This window comes from Natator depressus, chromosome 2 (genome assembly GCF_965152275.1).
Source record: "Natator depressus isolate rNatDep1 chromosome 2, rNatDep2.hap1, whole genome shotgun sequence".
NCBI classification, from domain to species: Eukaryota; Metazoa; Chordata; order Testudines; family Cheloniidae; genus Natator; species Natator depressus.
The window spans coordinates 210716773-210732518 of NC_134235.1; positions in this window are offsets into that span (position 1 = coordinate 210716773).

Consider the following 15746-nt stretch of genomic DNA (forward strand, 5'->3'; position numbering starts at 1 on the left):
TCAAGAGTAAAGGTTTTCCACAACGTCCACATCCAAATTTCTTGGGGCCCCTTAAAAACTAAGAGCCCAGCATTATCTCTAGTGTAAATGTCCAATAAATTGTAAATATAATGATATACATGGAAGCTCTCAGAAAGTTAGGGCATATCTACACTGCAATGAAAAACTCGAGGCCGGCCTGTGCTAGCTGACTCTGGCTCATGGGGTTCAGGCTAAGGGTTGATGTTTGGGCTCGGGCTGGAGCCCAGTCTCTAGGAATCTGTGAGATGGGAGGGTCCCAGAGTTTGGACTGAAGCCCAAGCCTGAACATCTACACTACAATTAAACAGCCCTGTAGCCTAAGCCTGAAAGTCTATACCACAATTAAATAGTCCTGCAGCCCAAACCCCGTGAGCCTTAGTCAGCTGGCATGGGCCAGCCGAGGGTTTTTCATTGCAATGTAGATATACCCTTACAGACCCATTTCCACAGCCCAGCAGCATCTCTGGGGTTTCTTTCATTGAGAAGCATGAAGAACACTTCAAGTTATGCTGACTTGGGCTGTGAGACAATTCCTGCAGTCCTAGGAATAAAGAGTCACATTCTATAGGCCCTTTGCAGACTCTAGCCCTAACCCCCACTGCAGAGGACTCCCTGACTTGCTGAAGTCCTCAGTGAGTGTAGCTGAGATGTAACTGTTTCCTGTGCCATGTTCTCTGCGGTCCCTGGAGATGTGTTGGTGGCAAGAAAGCATGGGTATGAGGAGTGGCTGGAGTGCTCTTGCTATATTCAGCTAGTGGGATAGTTCCTTAGGGACTGTTGCCAATGGGCACAAGTTAGAGTTGTTTGGTTCACTTATGCAGGTAGTTTCTATCTAATTAATTTCCTAACTCTCTATAAAATAGTGATATTCATTAATAATACAGACAATGTCCACAAATATTCATTAAAGTTATTAATTTTCTTTGGCCATTGTCACTCAGAAACCTTTTGAGTTTACTTAATATAAACATACAAGCAATTGAATTTTACTGGCAAAAATATTCATAGAAAGCAAATAGTGAAGTCTCATGCATGAATATTTGTGGAAACTTAATTTTATTTTATTTTTCATACTCAACCAGTTAGGGAACATAGACAATATCATATGACCTGTTTGATCAATCACAACTAAGCAACACAGTTTGAATTTCAAATATTTGCAATCAGTTTACAGACTAAAAATTGAAGTCTATTTAAATGAGGGATAAGTTTGAGGAAATCATGATCTTCTGATGGATATTCCATGAGGGAAAAAAAAGAGGCCAGATTAGTCAAAGAAATTATGCACTGTGAATAATTCACTCAGCTCTACCATCAAGCAAAAAACAATCAGCAGCAAGGTTTTAATTCAAACCACTTAACTAAGAAAACAACTAATAGTTCTTTCCTTTTCTGCCTGTCAGAGAGCGAAATTCTTAGCCAAATTGCTTTTACAAAAACTTAACTTCCTTGTTCACTAGTTTTATCCAGTTTATCATAACAAAAAATAAACTCTTAGGGCTTGATTCTGATCTTATTTACACTAGTACATATTCACTTATTTACACTATTGCATATTCACTAATGGATTTACTCCTCCTGATTTACTGCTAGTCTCAGCAAATCACAATTTACTTTCCTGGAGAATATTCCTTCATCCAAACCTTTTCTTGAGAAATACTCCGTGTTTCAATATTTTCCTTCTACAGGAATCACAGTACTTAACTTCTTTTCATAAGCTCCCAACCCAAACTTCCCTCTTTTACCTTAGGACTAGATTTTAGGGAAGAGAGAATTATTTTCATAATCCTTGAGAAAAGAATCAAACCAAACCTCTATTCTGCATCCTGAGGTCAAATATGTAAGGTGTATGAGGGGAAGTTGGTGGAAGCTTGGTGGATCGGAAACCTCTCCTTCACCCTGGGGATAGCACTGGAGCACCGATGTAGCTCCTGCCTCATGCAGGGTCAGACCATTGGCCAAGCACTGGACCCTACCACTGACTCATTCCCTCACAATTCCTTTCTGTAGGTCTGTAATGATGGTGGACTCAGAATTACATTGGGATCCCTCTCCACATTCTGCCCATCTAAGTACCGATTCCACTGCAGCCAGGGCTTGAGGAAACAGCCTACAGGGAGGAAAACATCCCTCTGCTCACAATCTGAGATGTGCAGTATTATACTTAACTGGCTACATTTTATACTGTTTCTTGAGCTTCAGTTAATCAACAAACGGAACATGCCCAGGCCTAAAGAGCCTCAGAACATTGCTTCATAGCAATATTGCAGGTTTGCTAGACATTTAAGGGTTACAGAGCTGCTACTCAAGTCCTTCTATTTCTGGTTTAGGAACTCAACCGAATTAAAGGAATAGTCCTTCTCTCCCCACCCCACCCCACCCCCAATTTACAAAGGCAACTAACCCTGATACCATTAGAATGTTGTGGAACCCTGTTCTTCTCAAGAATATTAATTGTCATGGGACGATGAAAAAGAATAACAGAAAGAGTCACTTTCTTCTGACATTGAACTAAGAACCATACGAGAGAAAAAATATTTTCTGAGATTATTTTAGACCATATGCTCTTTGGAGCAGGGATCATCTTTTTGTTCTGTGGTTTGTACAGTTTCTAGTATAATGGGGTCCTTGTCCATGACAGGAGCTCGTAGGCACTACAGTAATACAAATAATAAAATCATCCTACAATCTCTGCCGAGAACATTCCTAGCTTCCTACAGCCTAACTTCCTTCTATAAATTTCAAGAAACTGTATATATAGCCTCAGTTGTGTAACTTTAACAAATGGGTGCTGAGTTGATGGTATATTCACACCTACTTATTGCAGTCCTGTGTTTGGTGAATAACATGAGACTGGACTGTTTTGTATAGAGTTATGGTAAACACATTTGAAAAAGTGTTCTTGTTCTTGTTCAAAATGTCAATACTGTTCCATTACAACACAAGCAGGAGACACTTTGATCTAGACAATAAAACAAGATATCTCAATCAGTTCTAAGTAGTAGCTGCCCTTAATGATTTAAAAAATAAAACAGAAAATATATAAAAAAACTATCATATGTCATGACCATATATTTTGACAAGACTTGACATATGACATGTCATATTATGCACTAATATTACTAATGTCCTGAAATGTACAAATAAAGAAGTAATCTACACATTTTTAAAATTTTAGACATTACTTTCATTTTGAAACAAAAAGTTGAATTTTTTCCTAAATAGGATATTTTAAAAAATATTCTTTTTTTGTTCTGATGAAATGTCATTATTTTCCTCTAGTCTCAATGTGGCATGTACCATAACCTGTCATTACTGCTTAAATTAATGATACATACAATATAAAATTTTAAAAAGAACTGGATAAATTCATGGAGGCGAAGTCCATTAATGGCTATTAGCCAGGATGGGAAGGAATGGTGTCCCTAGCCTCTGTTTGTCAGAGGGTGGAGATGGATGGCAGGAGAGAAATCACTGATCATTACCTGTTAGGTTCACTCTCTCTGGGGCACCTGGCATTGGCCACTGTCAGTAGACAGGATACTGGGCTGGATGGACCTTTGGTCTGACCCAGTATGGCCCTTCTTATGTTCTTATGTTAAAACCTTGGAGAGTTCATTTTATTTAATAGAGGTAAGCACTCCTCTATACTTGTGCAGTATCTGACAAGGAAGAAGGAAGTCAGAAAGGGTGTACTTTTTCCAATGAAATTTGCGCCTTTACTCAGATTTTCACATCTGATCTAAAGCCCATATTCTATACAATGTGTGGGACAAGGAGGAACAGTTTCAACAAGAGAAACTGAGGGACTGCCACATCTGAATAGTGCAGAGGTTGGGTTCCTCACCTGAGAGGTAGCAGATCCCTTGTCAAATCTCTTTTCTTCAACAGGTGGAGGGGAGACTTGAATAGGGGTCACCCACATCCTGTATGAGTGCTGTAATGACTGGGCTAAAAGTTATGAGGGAATGTGACATTCCCCTTTGGTGTTATCTGGACCAGTGATCTGCTAATGATCTGCTAAGTCACTCCAATCCTTGACTCTGGGAGCCAGCCTTACTCTGCTCTGCTGTGAGAACCCCCACTCCTGGGCTGTTCACGCACAGCCTCTGGCATGTAAGCTGCTCCCAGCTACTTGCAACTGAATGACACTAGCCAATATCTCCAGTCCCAGACACAACCCTAGGAACCTCCATCTTGCAGTGTCCAGTTATGCCCGCTGGATGCTGCAAGCTTATATGAGTTCGTCAATTTAACAAAGAAATTGATATATACCAGGCTTGTTATCCCAAGGGGAGTCTCTGACATGCTTCAAACCAAACACACTGCTTCAGGTAGAATAAACAAACAGCTTTATTAACTAAAAAGATAGATTTTAAGTGATTGTAAGTCAAAGCATAACAAGTCAGATTTGGTCAAATGAAATAAAACCAAAATGCATTCTAAGCTGATCTTAACACTTTCAATGTACTCACAAACTTCTCACCACAAGCTGGCTGGTTGCTCTTCAGCCAGGCTCTCCCCTTTGATCAGCGCTTCAGTCGCTTGGTGTGGTGTCTGGAGATGGAGATGGAAGAGAGTGAGAGAGCATGGAAAACGTCTCTCCCTTTTATCATGTTCTTTCTTCCCTCTTGGCTTTGCCCCCCCTTCAGAGTCAGGTGAGCATTACCTCATCACAGTCCCAAACTGACCAAAGGATGGGGGGGGGGGGGGGAGAAGTGACTCCCTTGAGAGTCTAACAGATTCTTTTGTTGTTGCTTAGGCTAGCGTCCTTTGTTCCTGTGAGGCTGGGCTGGGTTTGTCCCATACATGCCCTGGTGAGGTGTGAATTGCCTCTCTGTTCTTGGGGAGTTTTTGCCTTGGCTTGCTTTAAGCCATGAGGATACATTTTCAGTCTCATAACTATATACATGAAATTATAACCTATAACCTTTGTATAACCTTATTGTATCAATTACTATAACATCACTATAACAACCATGCTCAGTGCATCATGAGCCTTCCAAAGACACCCAACATGCCAAACTTTGCATTGGATACCACACAATCATTTTATAAAGATGAACATGGGAGTGTAGGGTGTTCCCCCGAGGTACAGAGCATCACAGGGAGGCAACCTCCATTACTATGAGTGGGATTGACATTGAATTTAATTTATTTATTTGGATTTTTTAAAATGCACCCATCTAATGCTCTTGGATATGCATAGTCTCCTTCGCACTGATAGGAAAACAAGCCCATCAGTGATCCAAACTGCATCAATATAAATACTTAAATTTGTTTTCACACAGGACATTAAACATAAATAACTGACCTGGTTTTATGCCAAAGCAAATTTACCAGCAAACACCTACTTGGCATTGCACAGGACAGAGCCTTTCCCTAGCCCCAAAGATTTTGAATTTAAGGCTTAGCTGTGAGCCACCTTATGCAAGAATATGGGCAAACAAGGCACCCTCTTACTCCCTTGCACAGGCTTAGTGCAGGGACCATAAAGTGGGTCGCAACCCCATTTTAATGGGGTCGCCAGGGCTGACATTAGACTTGCTGGGGCCCAGGGCTGAAGGCGAAGCCCAAGCCCTACCACCTGGGGCCAAAGCCAGAGGGCTTCAGCCCTGGGTGTCAGGGCTCAGGTTACAGGCTCCCCACCTGGGGCTGAAGCCCTTAGACTTTGACTCCCCTGCCCAGGGGCAGTGGCCTTGGGCTTTGCCCTCCCCCTCCTTCTTGGGTCATGTAGTAATTTTTGGTGTCAGAAAGGGGTCGCGGTGCAATGAAGTTTGAGAATTCCTGGCTTAGTGTATGAACAGGATGGACAGCAGCTGCTGTAGGGCAGTTCTTGGCGCATGTGGGAACCACGTTGTTACTCTCAGTCACAATCTGGTCCTGAGTCTGTTCCTAGGGCAACACAACTCAAAGTTGCCCATGCATAGGGCAGGTGACATAGACAAAGTGAACCCTTAGTGTTATCCCAGTCCTGAGCTCCTTGGCTCTTCCAGGCTTAGTGTGAAAATAAGACAATCGAGCCAATAGCTGGAAGTATCATGTACTGTACACATGTGGTAAAATACCCTGAAACCTTTTAATTAACTGTAACACTTTCAATGAAAATGTTAAAAATTACCTGCTAAATGTTCAGCTTCTTTTCTTTTTGAAAGCCAGACACTGTCGTCATAAATAATATCACCTGACTCTATTAGTGGCCTTACTAACTCGTGTATAGAACAACTAATAAAAAATAAGATTTCAAGCCATCCAGACTGTCTTATACCTCAGTATAATTCCAAAATGCAATACCACCTAAAATTCAAGTGAGATTTAGGATGATTCCGGATACTTAACTTTCAAGACATAATTTAAAGTACTAATGTTTAATTGTGCCTTGCAAGAGCTGTCTCAACAGAAGACTTGATTATACCTAAACCAAGGCAGAACGATATTAAAATCATGCTGCATAGTAATTTAAATCTGACCCAGCACTGGTGCAGTTCCAGAAAGAATGGCATTCTCTTCCTGGAGAGCCATTTATTTATATTTTGCACAAACCCAATAGTTATTGAAAAAGCCTGCAAGGACATAGACTCTCAGAAGAGCAGTGGATGTCTGGAAAGCGTCTGATTTTTTTAAACCACTGGATTCCCTTCATGGCCAGGCAACAGGGACCTAATGTACCTTAAATATATTTTAATATATTTCATACAAATTCCCTTTTAACATTTCTACAATGTTTGATAATATTCAGCTTAACCAAAGGCCATATAGTAAGGGTAAATATGGAGAGCAGTTGATAAATGACATCTGTTAACAGGCACCTGTATCTATTACCCAAGAAATTATGTCAGAGATGAATGCAGTGCCAATGCCATTCTGCCACTAACAACTCAGGCAGCAAAGGTGAAATCATCAACCCTGCTTCAGCCCCTTTATGGTGGTAAAAGGGCCAGAGTGGTGTGAGAGGCTCTAAAATCCACAGGGGAAGCTTATTCCAGAGCAGGCCCTGCAGAAGACAGCCATCTGGCTTGGGGGTAGAAGTCTGGGGCAGATCTGTAGTGCACAGTATTGCAGGGTTTCCAGGCAGTTGACTGACCTAGAGGACAGCCCTTGGAGGCTGTCACTGTAACTTAGGCAAGCCATCAAGGCTGTCTGAATTATGCCAGCGGACGCTCCAGCCCCTGGAACACCCAAGGCTCAGGAGAGCAGAAAGGTGGCTTCAACTCATGTTAGCCCCTGTCTCTACCCAGGTCATGAGTTCCGAGCTGCACCTCTTGCAGGCACAGAATCTTCCCCCAGTGCTGTAGCTGCTGTGTGCCTGGAACTGCCAATGATAGGAATTGTGTGGGAAAGAGCTGCAGAATCTTCAGAGCATTTGAAGGGCAGAAAAAAGCCTGTTTCATTTACTTCAATGGAGTTACTGGTGATCAACACCAGTGTAAGTGAGATCAGACTCAGGCCCATACAATATGAATTATCAAGGTATGTTTTTATAACTAGAGCTGGTTGAAACTCAGAATTTCTGTTTCATGGGATATTTTGACATTTCAAAATTTGTTTTCAGTCTGAATCACAACAAAAAAACAATTAAAAAAATGTCCCAGGAAATGAGAATTCCAAACCATTTCCACATCGAAAATTCCATTTTGGAAAAATTTCAAAATGTAATTTCAAAACAAAATTGCCTTTAGGTTTTTTTTTATTTTTATGTTATTTCGATTAGTTTTACATTATTTCATGACATATACACAATACATAATATTACAAAGTGTGATATCATCTCAAGTCATGTCAGACTGTGGCGTGAGGAAAGTTTTTTGAGAACCGCACTATGGAATATATGAAACTCTGCATCTTGCGGGCACGTTTTGGCTCCGAGAACTGCGCTATGGAATGCTAAGAGACTGTGAGATTTTTGATTTGTCATGGGTACAGGCATAGTTAATTTTCAGCAGACTTCGCGGAATCTGAACTCCTAATGTTTCTAAGAATGCCCCATGGCTTGTGAACAAAATACTTCATTATAAATAGATAAGTCAACCAAAATAGAGTAAATATACACTATCATACTAGAAAAATAAACAAATTGCAATGATTTGATAACAGTGTAACTGTTCCACAGTGTTGTAATTGTAAGGATCCTGACGCAAAAAGGAGTTGCGGGGGGGCGATGTTGCAAGGTTATTGTGCGTGTGGGGGGCAGGGGGTTGCAGTACTGCTACCCTTACTTTTGTGCTGCTGCCTGCAATGTTGGGGCCTTGGTCAGCAGCCGCCACTTTCCGACTACTCAGCTCTGAAGGAAGCAGCACAGAAGTGAGGGTGGCATGGTATAGTATTGCCGTCTTTACTTCTGCGCTGCTGCTGGTGGGATGCTGCCTTCAGAGCTGGGTGCCTGGCCAACAGCCGCCACTCCCTGGCCATCCAGCTCTGAAGGCAGCACAGAAGTAAGGGTGTCAATACCACAACCTCCCTTAAATAACTTTGTGACTTCCTTCAACTCCCTTTTGGGTCAGGACCTGCAATTTGAGAAACGTTGGTCTCCCCCGTGAAATCTGTATAGTATAGGGTAAAGCATACAAAAGACCAGATTTCGGGGGTGGGGGGGGACCAGATTTCATGGTCCGTGATGTGTTTTTCATGCCCATCAATTTAGTAGGGCCCTATAGATTATAGACTGTCAAGGAAACTTTACATACTGAATATTGAAAGATGACTTAATCAGTCTCCTGGCTAGTGTGCAGGTCAGTGATACTCCAACAATATTCTGTATATATAAATTCAATTTCATCATAAATTTTTTAAAAAGCCAAATGTCTATGGGTGCTTTTTAGATTTATTTAAGTTAGGGCTTGTCTCGATGAACAGCTAGTGCGTGGCAAGCTGGGATATAAATCTACGGCACACTAGCCTGCCATGCACTAGCTGTCGATGTGGACCCTGTTACCACGCACTGAAAGTTCCTTAATGAACTTTGATCTACTCCACTTTGAAACAGGAGTAAGTCATTGTGCACTCTGGAAGTTTTAGTGCATGGCAGGCTAGTGCGCTGTAGATTTAACCCCAGTTTGCTCCTTGCTAACTTTTCATCTAGACAAGCCCTTAGGGATAGAAAAAAACATTGCAGACATTCTAGCCTAACACCCCACGATGCAAAATTGCTCAGGAGATTTGCTAGTGCTTTCTAGAGTTCACATTTAAATGTCTCATGTAATAGTGCCTTTGGAGACTATTTCACACTCTAACAGATCTCCCTGTTAGGTCTTATCCCCCCAACATTCAGCCAAAGCTTTCCTTTGCTTAATGTCATCCCAATATTCTGAGATGTAACGGATCGGATTCTTTAGCATTTTCAGTTGAGAAATACTAAGAATTCTGGCCAGTCGGGGCTTGCAGGGCAGAGACAGGGGAAAGAGAACATCTTCCTGGTGAATATACAGAATATGCAGTCAAAAAAGTGAACAGAATGTTGGGAATCATTAAGAAAGGGATAGATAAGACAGAAAATATTATATTGCTGCTATATAAATCCATGGTTTGCCCACATCTTGAATACTGCGTGCAGATGTGATCCCAGAATCTCAAAAAAGACACACTGGAATTGGAAAAGGTTCAGAAAAGGGCAACAAAAATGATTACGGGTATGGAACAGTTTCCATATGAGGAGAGATTAATTAATTAAAAGACTGGGACTTTTCAGCTTGGAAAAGAGACGACTAAGGGGGGATATGATAGAGGTCTATAAAATCATGACTGGTGCGGAGAAAGTAAATAAGGAAGTGTTATTACTCCTTCTCATAACACAAGAACTAAGCATCACCAAATGAAATTAATAGGCAGCAGGTTTAAAACAAACAAAAGGAAGTATTTCTTCACACAACACACAGTTAACCTGTGGAACTCCTTGCTAGAGGATTTTGTGAATGCCAAGACTATAATAGGGTTCAACAAAGAACTAGATACATTAATGGAGGATTGGTCCATCAATGGCTATTAGCTGGGATTGGCAGGGATGGTGTCCCTAGCCTCTGTTTGCCAGAAGCTGGGAATGGGTGACAGGGAATGAATCACTTGATGATTACCTGTTCTGTTCATTCCCTCTGGGGCACCTGACATTGGCCACTGTCAGAAAACAGGATACTGGGCTAAATGGACCTTTGGTCTGACCCAGTAGGGCCGTTCTTATGTTCTTATGTACTGTTTGAACAGCTGGGAAATGCCATAATTATTCTAGTCCCATCCAAGTTTAGCATAGTCACAAAGCCAGCATTTAGCCGAAACGTTTCTCTGTAGGATTTCATTGCTTTACTTTTATTCATAGCTGGGAGCCTAGCCCATGGCAACCTGTGCCACAGTTAATGAAAATTGAAAAGTTACATCGTATATTGTCCTTCAGGGTAAAAAAAAATATAACATCTACTTTATCTACAAAGACCGTCCCATTCCAGCTGCTGTGTTGAGGGAGTGAACAGCACACAAGGCATATGCATTATCCAAGTATCTCTGTCTCCAAAGAATGGATGAAAGAATGTTTTCTGGGCATAGATCTCTGTTTTTTTGGAGATGTGTTATGATAATTTGTTGTTTGTACTAGAATGTGCCATAAGGAAGGTTTTACGCATATCATTCAGATTGAGAGAGGGCACCCACAAATCCTACTGTAAAGGGATGGATTCCATTATTGAAACTGATTCTTATTAGGGTAATATATAAAGTACTAAATAACAAAGAACAATTTCACTGCATATGGGGCCATCCCTGTCTTATATTAAGAGCTAAATTACCGTGGCTCCAATTCTTTACTACATCTGAGCTGAGCAGTAAGGATGGCCAGAAGGAGCAAATTCCAGCTTCCTGAGTCAGGGCCTTTCAGTCCCAGCACAAGTTAGGGACCAGAGACCTTACCCCAATGGAGGATTGTGCATAGTGGAGCACTACTCAACTCTGGCTCCTCCCATTCTTGTCCTGTCCATTCCCCACCCCCAACACAACCTTTCCTTCCCCTTGTGCTGTGGTTGATGGGTGACTAATAGACAGTGGGAGCTCAGCCAGAGCTAAAATGTGCCATGTCTGCTATAGTTATTAGTTTCTTTTGTTGTTTGAGTCTTATCACTTTCATCTACTCTTTAAAACAAAATTGTTATCACTGTCAGTTGTGCCAGACCAACTGAACCAGGAAAGAGAGCTATTCTGTTATACTGTATGTATCATAAGCAGAGGCCTACTCTTGACATCTTCACTTTCTCTCTTTAAAAGAGAATATCACAAAAGAAGTTGTATTGAAAATGGCAAGAAATAGACTGAAAAAAAAGGAAAGGGAATATCAAATTCTAGACAGTGGGCCAGATGCTCAGCTTGTTTAGCTCCAGAAAAATCACTGAAGCTACACTGGTTTACAGTAGCTGAGGTTCGGGCCCATTAATCCTAGAGAATTGTCCAGGTTCAAAGTCAGATTTGCTTTTAGATCCAAATTTCAACTTCCTCCTTCCCAACCAACAAAATTCAGGGTATTTGGTTTCAGGGTCCCTTTGAGGACTATTTGTAATTACTTTGCATCCAAAATAAACCTTTTTTTCTTCAAGGTCAGAGTGACTGCTAAGCACAGCACATGGTTTGTGGCCACAGTGAATTTTTGAATGTGAGAACTGTCAGCATGGAGTTGTGCACTTGTCCACCTAGTTTGATGCTTTGCACAATAAAACACTTTAGTGACCCTGGGGAATTATACCATGGCAGGGCTGGAGGTTTGTCAGCATAGAAAGGCATTGAGGAGTCATGATGAGTGTCAAAAATCATGGACATGTTTTATTAGCAAGCACATTATCTTTGTAAACTCCACCCAGTTCACTATACTCTTAAAAATGCTTATCTCAAAGCTCATAATGAAATTTGTTCCACTATGTACAATCATGCTTACTCTTCAGCTGGAGTCCACAAGACTAGGATATTCCTTAGCCTCCCATGCAGCCCTATTTTAACTTTACAGTTCTTAATGAAATTTGTTTCACTATGTACAATTACATTCACGGAATTCACTGACTCACACGCAAAACTCCAGAATGTCAAAAGACATGGACACGTGTTATAAACACATGTAAATCATGAAATCCCAGACTCCCATGACATCTCTGAGAAAAGTCCAGCCTTCAGCAAAAAAGCAATTGCCAGCTACATTCTGATTTAAGAATCTTTATCATTGGTAATGATGGAGCAGAAAGAACACAGGCTGGTATTTGTGTGCTGGGCAGACTGTGAGAAAAATCTTCTATCTGGTGAGTAAATATGACATGGAAGTTATCAAAAAAAGAGCAATTATGGACCATCAAACCATCATTATTATGAAGTCTGTTGCTCACTACACTTTCACACACAAACTCCCCAGTAAATGATTGCCACAATTTAAATTAGAAAACTAAATTCAGGCTAAATTCAGACATCGTGTAAGCAGGTGCATTTCCACTGACTTCAGCATAGTTCTACCTGTTTATATCCTGACTGATAACCCCATGATATTGATATTATACTTGCTGGGATTTTATAAAATACAGTGCACTAAATATCACTTGTTAATTTAACAGCACTGTAATATTTGAACAAATCATTGTGAGTTAACTATAGACTTTGAACTTTCTTCAGTCATAATGTCATAAAAAGATTCCCTTTGAGTTTAAGGAGAATTAGTATATCTGAAATGAATAACACAATATTTTTAATATAAGAACCACTAACCCAGGAACCTATCCTTGCAACAAAGCCCGTTGCCAACTGTGCCCACATATCTATTCAGGGGACACCATCACAGGGCCTAACAACATCAGCCACACTATCAGAGGCTCGTTCACCTGCACATCCACCAATGTGATATATGCCATCATGTGCCAGCAATGCCCCTCTGCCATGTACATTGGTCAAACTGGACAGTCTCTACGTAAAAGAATAAATGGACACAAATCAGATGTTAAGAATTATAACATTCATAAACCAGTCGGAGAACACTTCAATCTCTCTGGTCACGCAATCACAGACATGAGGGTCGCTATCTTAAAGCAAAAAAACTTCAAATCCAGACTCCAGCGAGAAACTGCTGAATTGGAATTCATTTGCAAATTGGATACTATTAATTTGGGCTTGAATAGAGACTGGGAGTGGCTAAGTCATTATGCAAGGTAGCCTATCTCCCCTTGTTTTTTTCCTACAAACTCCCCCCCAAGACGTTCTGGTTAAACTTGGATTATTGCTGTGCACATTGTAAGATGAGCTATTGCCAGCAGGAGAGTGAGTTTGTGTGTGTGGTTTTTGGAGGGGTGTGTGTTGGGGGGGGGTGAGAAAACCTGGATTAGTGCTGGAAATGACCCACCTTGATTATCATGCGCATTATAAAGAGAGGTTTCAAAGAGGGATGGGCTATTACCAGCAGGAGAGTGAGTTTGTATGTGTGTATGTGGGGGGGGGGGAAGGGTGAGAAAACCTGGATTTGTGCTGGAAATGGCCCTACTTGATGATCACTTTAGATAAGCTGTTACCAGCAGGAGAGTGGGGTGGGAGGAAGTTTTGTTTCATGGTCTCTGTGTGTATATAATGTCTTCTGCAGTTTCCACGATATGCTATGCACCCGATGAAGTGAGCTGTAGCTCACAAAAGCTCATGCTCAAATAAACTGGTTAGTCTCTAAGGTGCCACAAGTACTCCTTTTCTTTTTTCTTTTTACGAATACAGACTAACACGGCTGTTACTCTGAATTCCAGTAATGTGGCAGAAAGATAATAAATATAACTGTGTTTTTAAAATAACTTCTGTGGAACATTAGCATGAGAAGATTCTAATCCTAAACATAGATAGAATGTGTTTATCTCAGGAAGTTTTGAAGTCAGTGAAAATTATTGCTGGGCATATTGTGACTAACCTGCAGCCACTTAGGATGTCATCATTGTTGTTACTACGTTCCTTGCCAGTGCCATTCGGAAGTTCAATACAGTTGTGAGAATAGAAATAAGTTCTCTTTGCTCCCATAGTATAGATCTCTAACACTGAGAACCAATAAGCCTTGCAAAGTTCCTTTCCATGATGGAGGGAGCAGACAGCTCCACCTGACATATGTCTCTTGTGGATTCCCTCTTGGACAAGAGAAAGTTTAGGGAAATCTGTGGTATCTACAAAGCCTAAACAGTAAGTAAAGGTTTGAACACTTTTTTCAATGTTAATTAAGAACTCCAAGGCCTTTAAAACATGATCTGTGGCTAAGCCAAGCAAGTCTTATGGACTGTTCTGACTCTGCTGCAATCAAAATGTCATTTAAGTAAATAACCATTTTTACATCCAGTGATCTTAATGGTTGAATAACCAGTCTACAACCATCATCATTTGGAGGTGTGGAGGTCCACAGACCAAAAACGATTACTTTCCTCTGGTAAAATCTTTGGACTGTAGGTATCTTTTTGTAAAGTTTAGATACAGTTTAGATAAAGTAGAAATACAGTTTTAGCCCACTTTAGACTAGATGTAGGGTGAGGGGCAGGGGAGGGGGGAGGAATAAAAATCTTTCCCAGATCTGAACAAAGAACTGTAGTGTGTAGTGGTTAGAAGAAGCCCAATAGGGCTGTGAAGGTTTTAATCTTTTAGCTTGTGAGATAGTAACAAAAAATTGCTTCCTTCTGCCAACACTCAGTGGGGACCATTGCCTCTCATTATGGAGCTGGGGCCTTTCAGTGGAATGTCTCTCTGGAGATGTTTCATTCTCCTTTTTCTCAGATGCACGTGGAGTTGCATCTACTTGCCATCCTCATCTTTGAGATATTGCTTCTATTCTTTACTTCCGGTATGTAACTTTGGCACAGGAGATCATTGCTATTTGAGCTTGGAGACCCCAAAGCAGAGCCATCCCTTGGGTAAGGTGAATTGTGGCAACCGCTCAAGGCCCCATGCTTTGGGAGGCCCTGCGGGCCGGTGCAATTGGCCAGGGTGGTCAGTCCTGGAAGAAATAGGTGCAGGAACTAAGGGTGCTGGGGGTCTCGGCTTTCATCCTGTGCACCTGGGATTTTTGCTGCATGCCCAGGGTCCCGGCTGCTGTTGCAGAGCAGGGTCCCCAAGCCAGCAGGGGCTGATTTGTCCTGGACCCCGCACGCCCCCTAGGGACAACCTTACCTCAAAGTAATAGAGCATTTTCTCCACCCTACCTGGTTCACTCAGGCAACAGCAAGCCAACAATGTGTCTGTGTCTTACCTCTGTAATGCCTTAACCCTGGGTGTATTGTCAGCAGTGGAGATTGAACCTGAGACCTCTGGTTCTAAAAGTCTGAACTTCTTCTGCTTGAAATAAAAGACCAGATGTATTGGCCAAGATGGTAACAGGCTCATCATCATAGCTGTGGATGGGGACAAAATACAACACTCAGTGGGTTAAACCTATAATATCTTTGCATTTTGCAAAGGTTAAAATTGTCACCCACAGTTGGATTTCAGGTAGAGTACACTTTTTAGCAGTTGTTTGCTAGATTGCCAGAAAAATCAAGCACATTCAGAAGGACTCCTACTGTTTCTGCGGCCTCTCACATGACTGCCTACAACATGTGACCAAATTCTCTTATAGGCAAATTTATCCTTATAATTCCACTTCATTTGGAATCCCTTTCCTTCCTATTAGGAATTGTCTTCCTGAATATTAAAAATTGAATGAATGACTCTTCCAAGTGTGATGTATGCGGTAGTCCAAATTCATGGGTGCTGACTGTTCCGCTACAGTT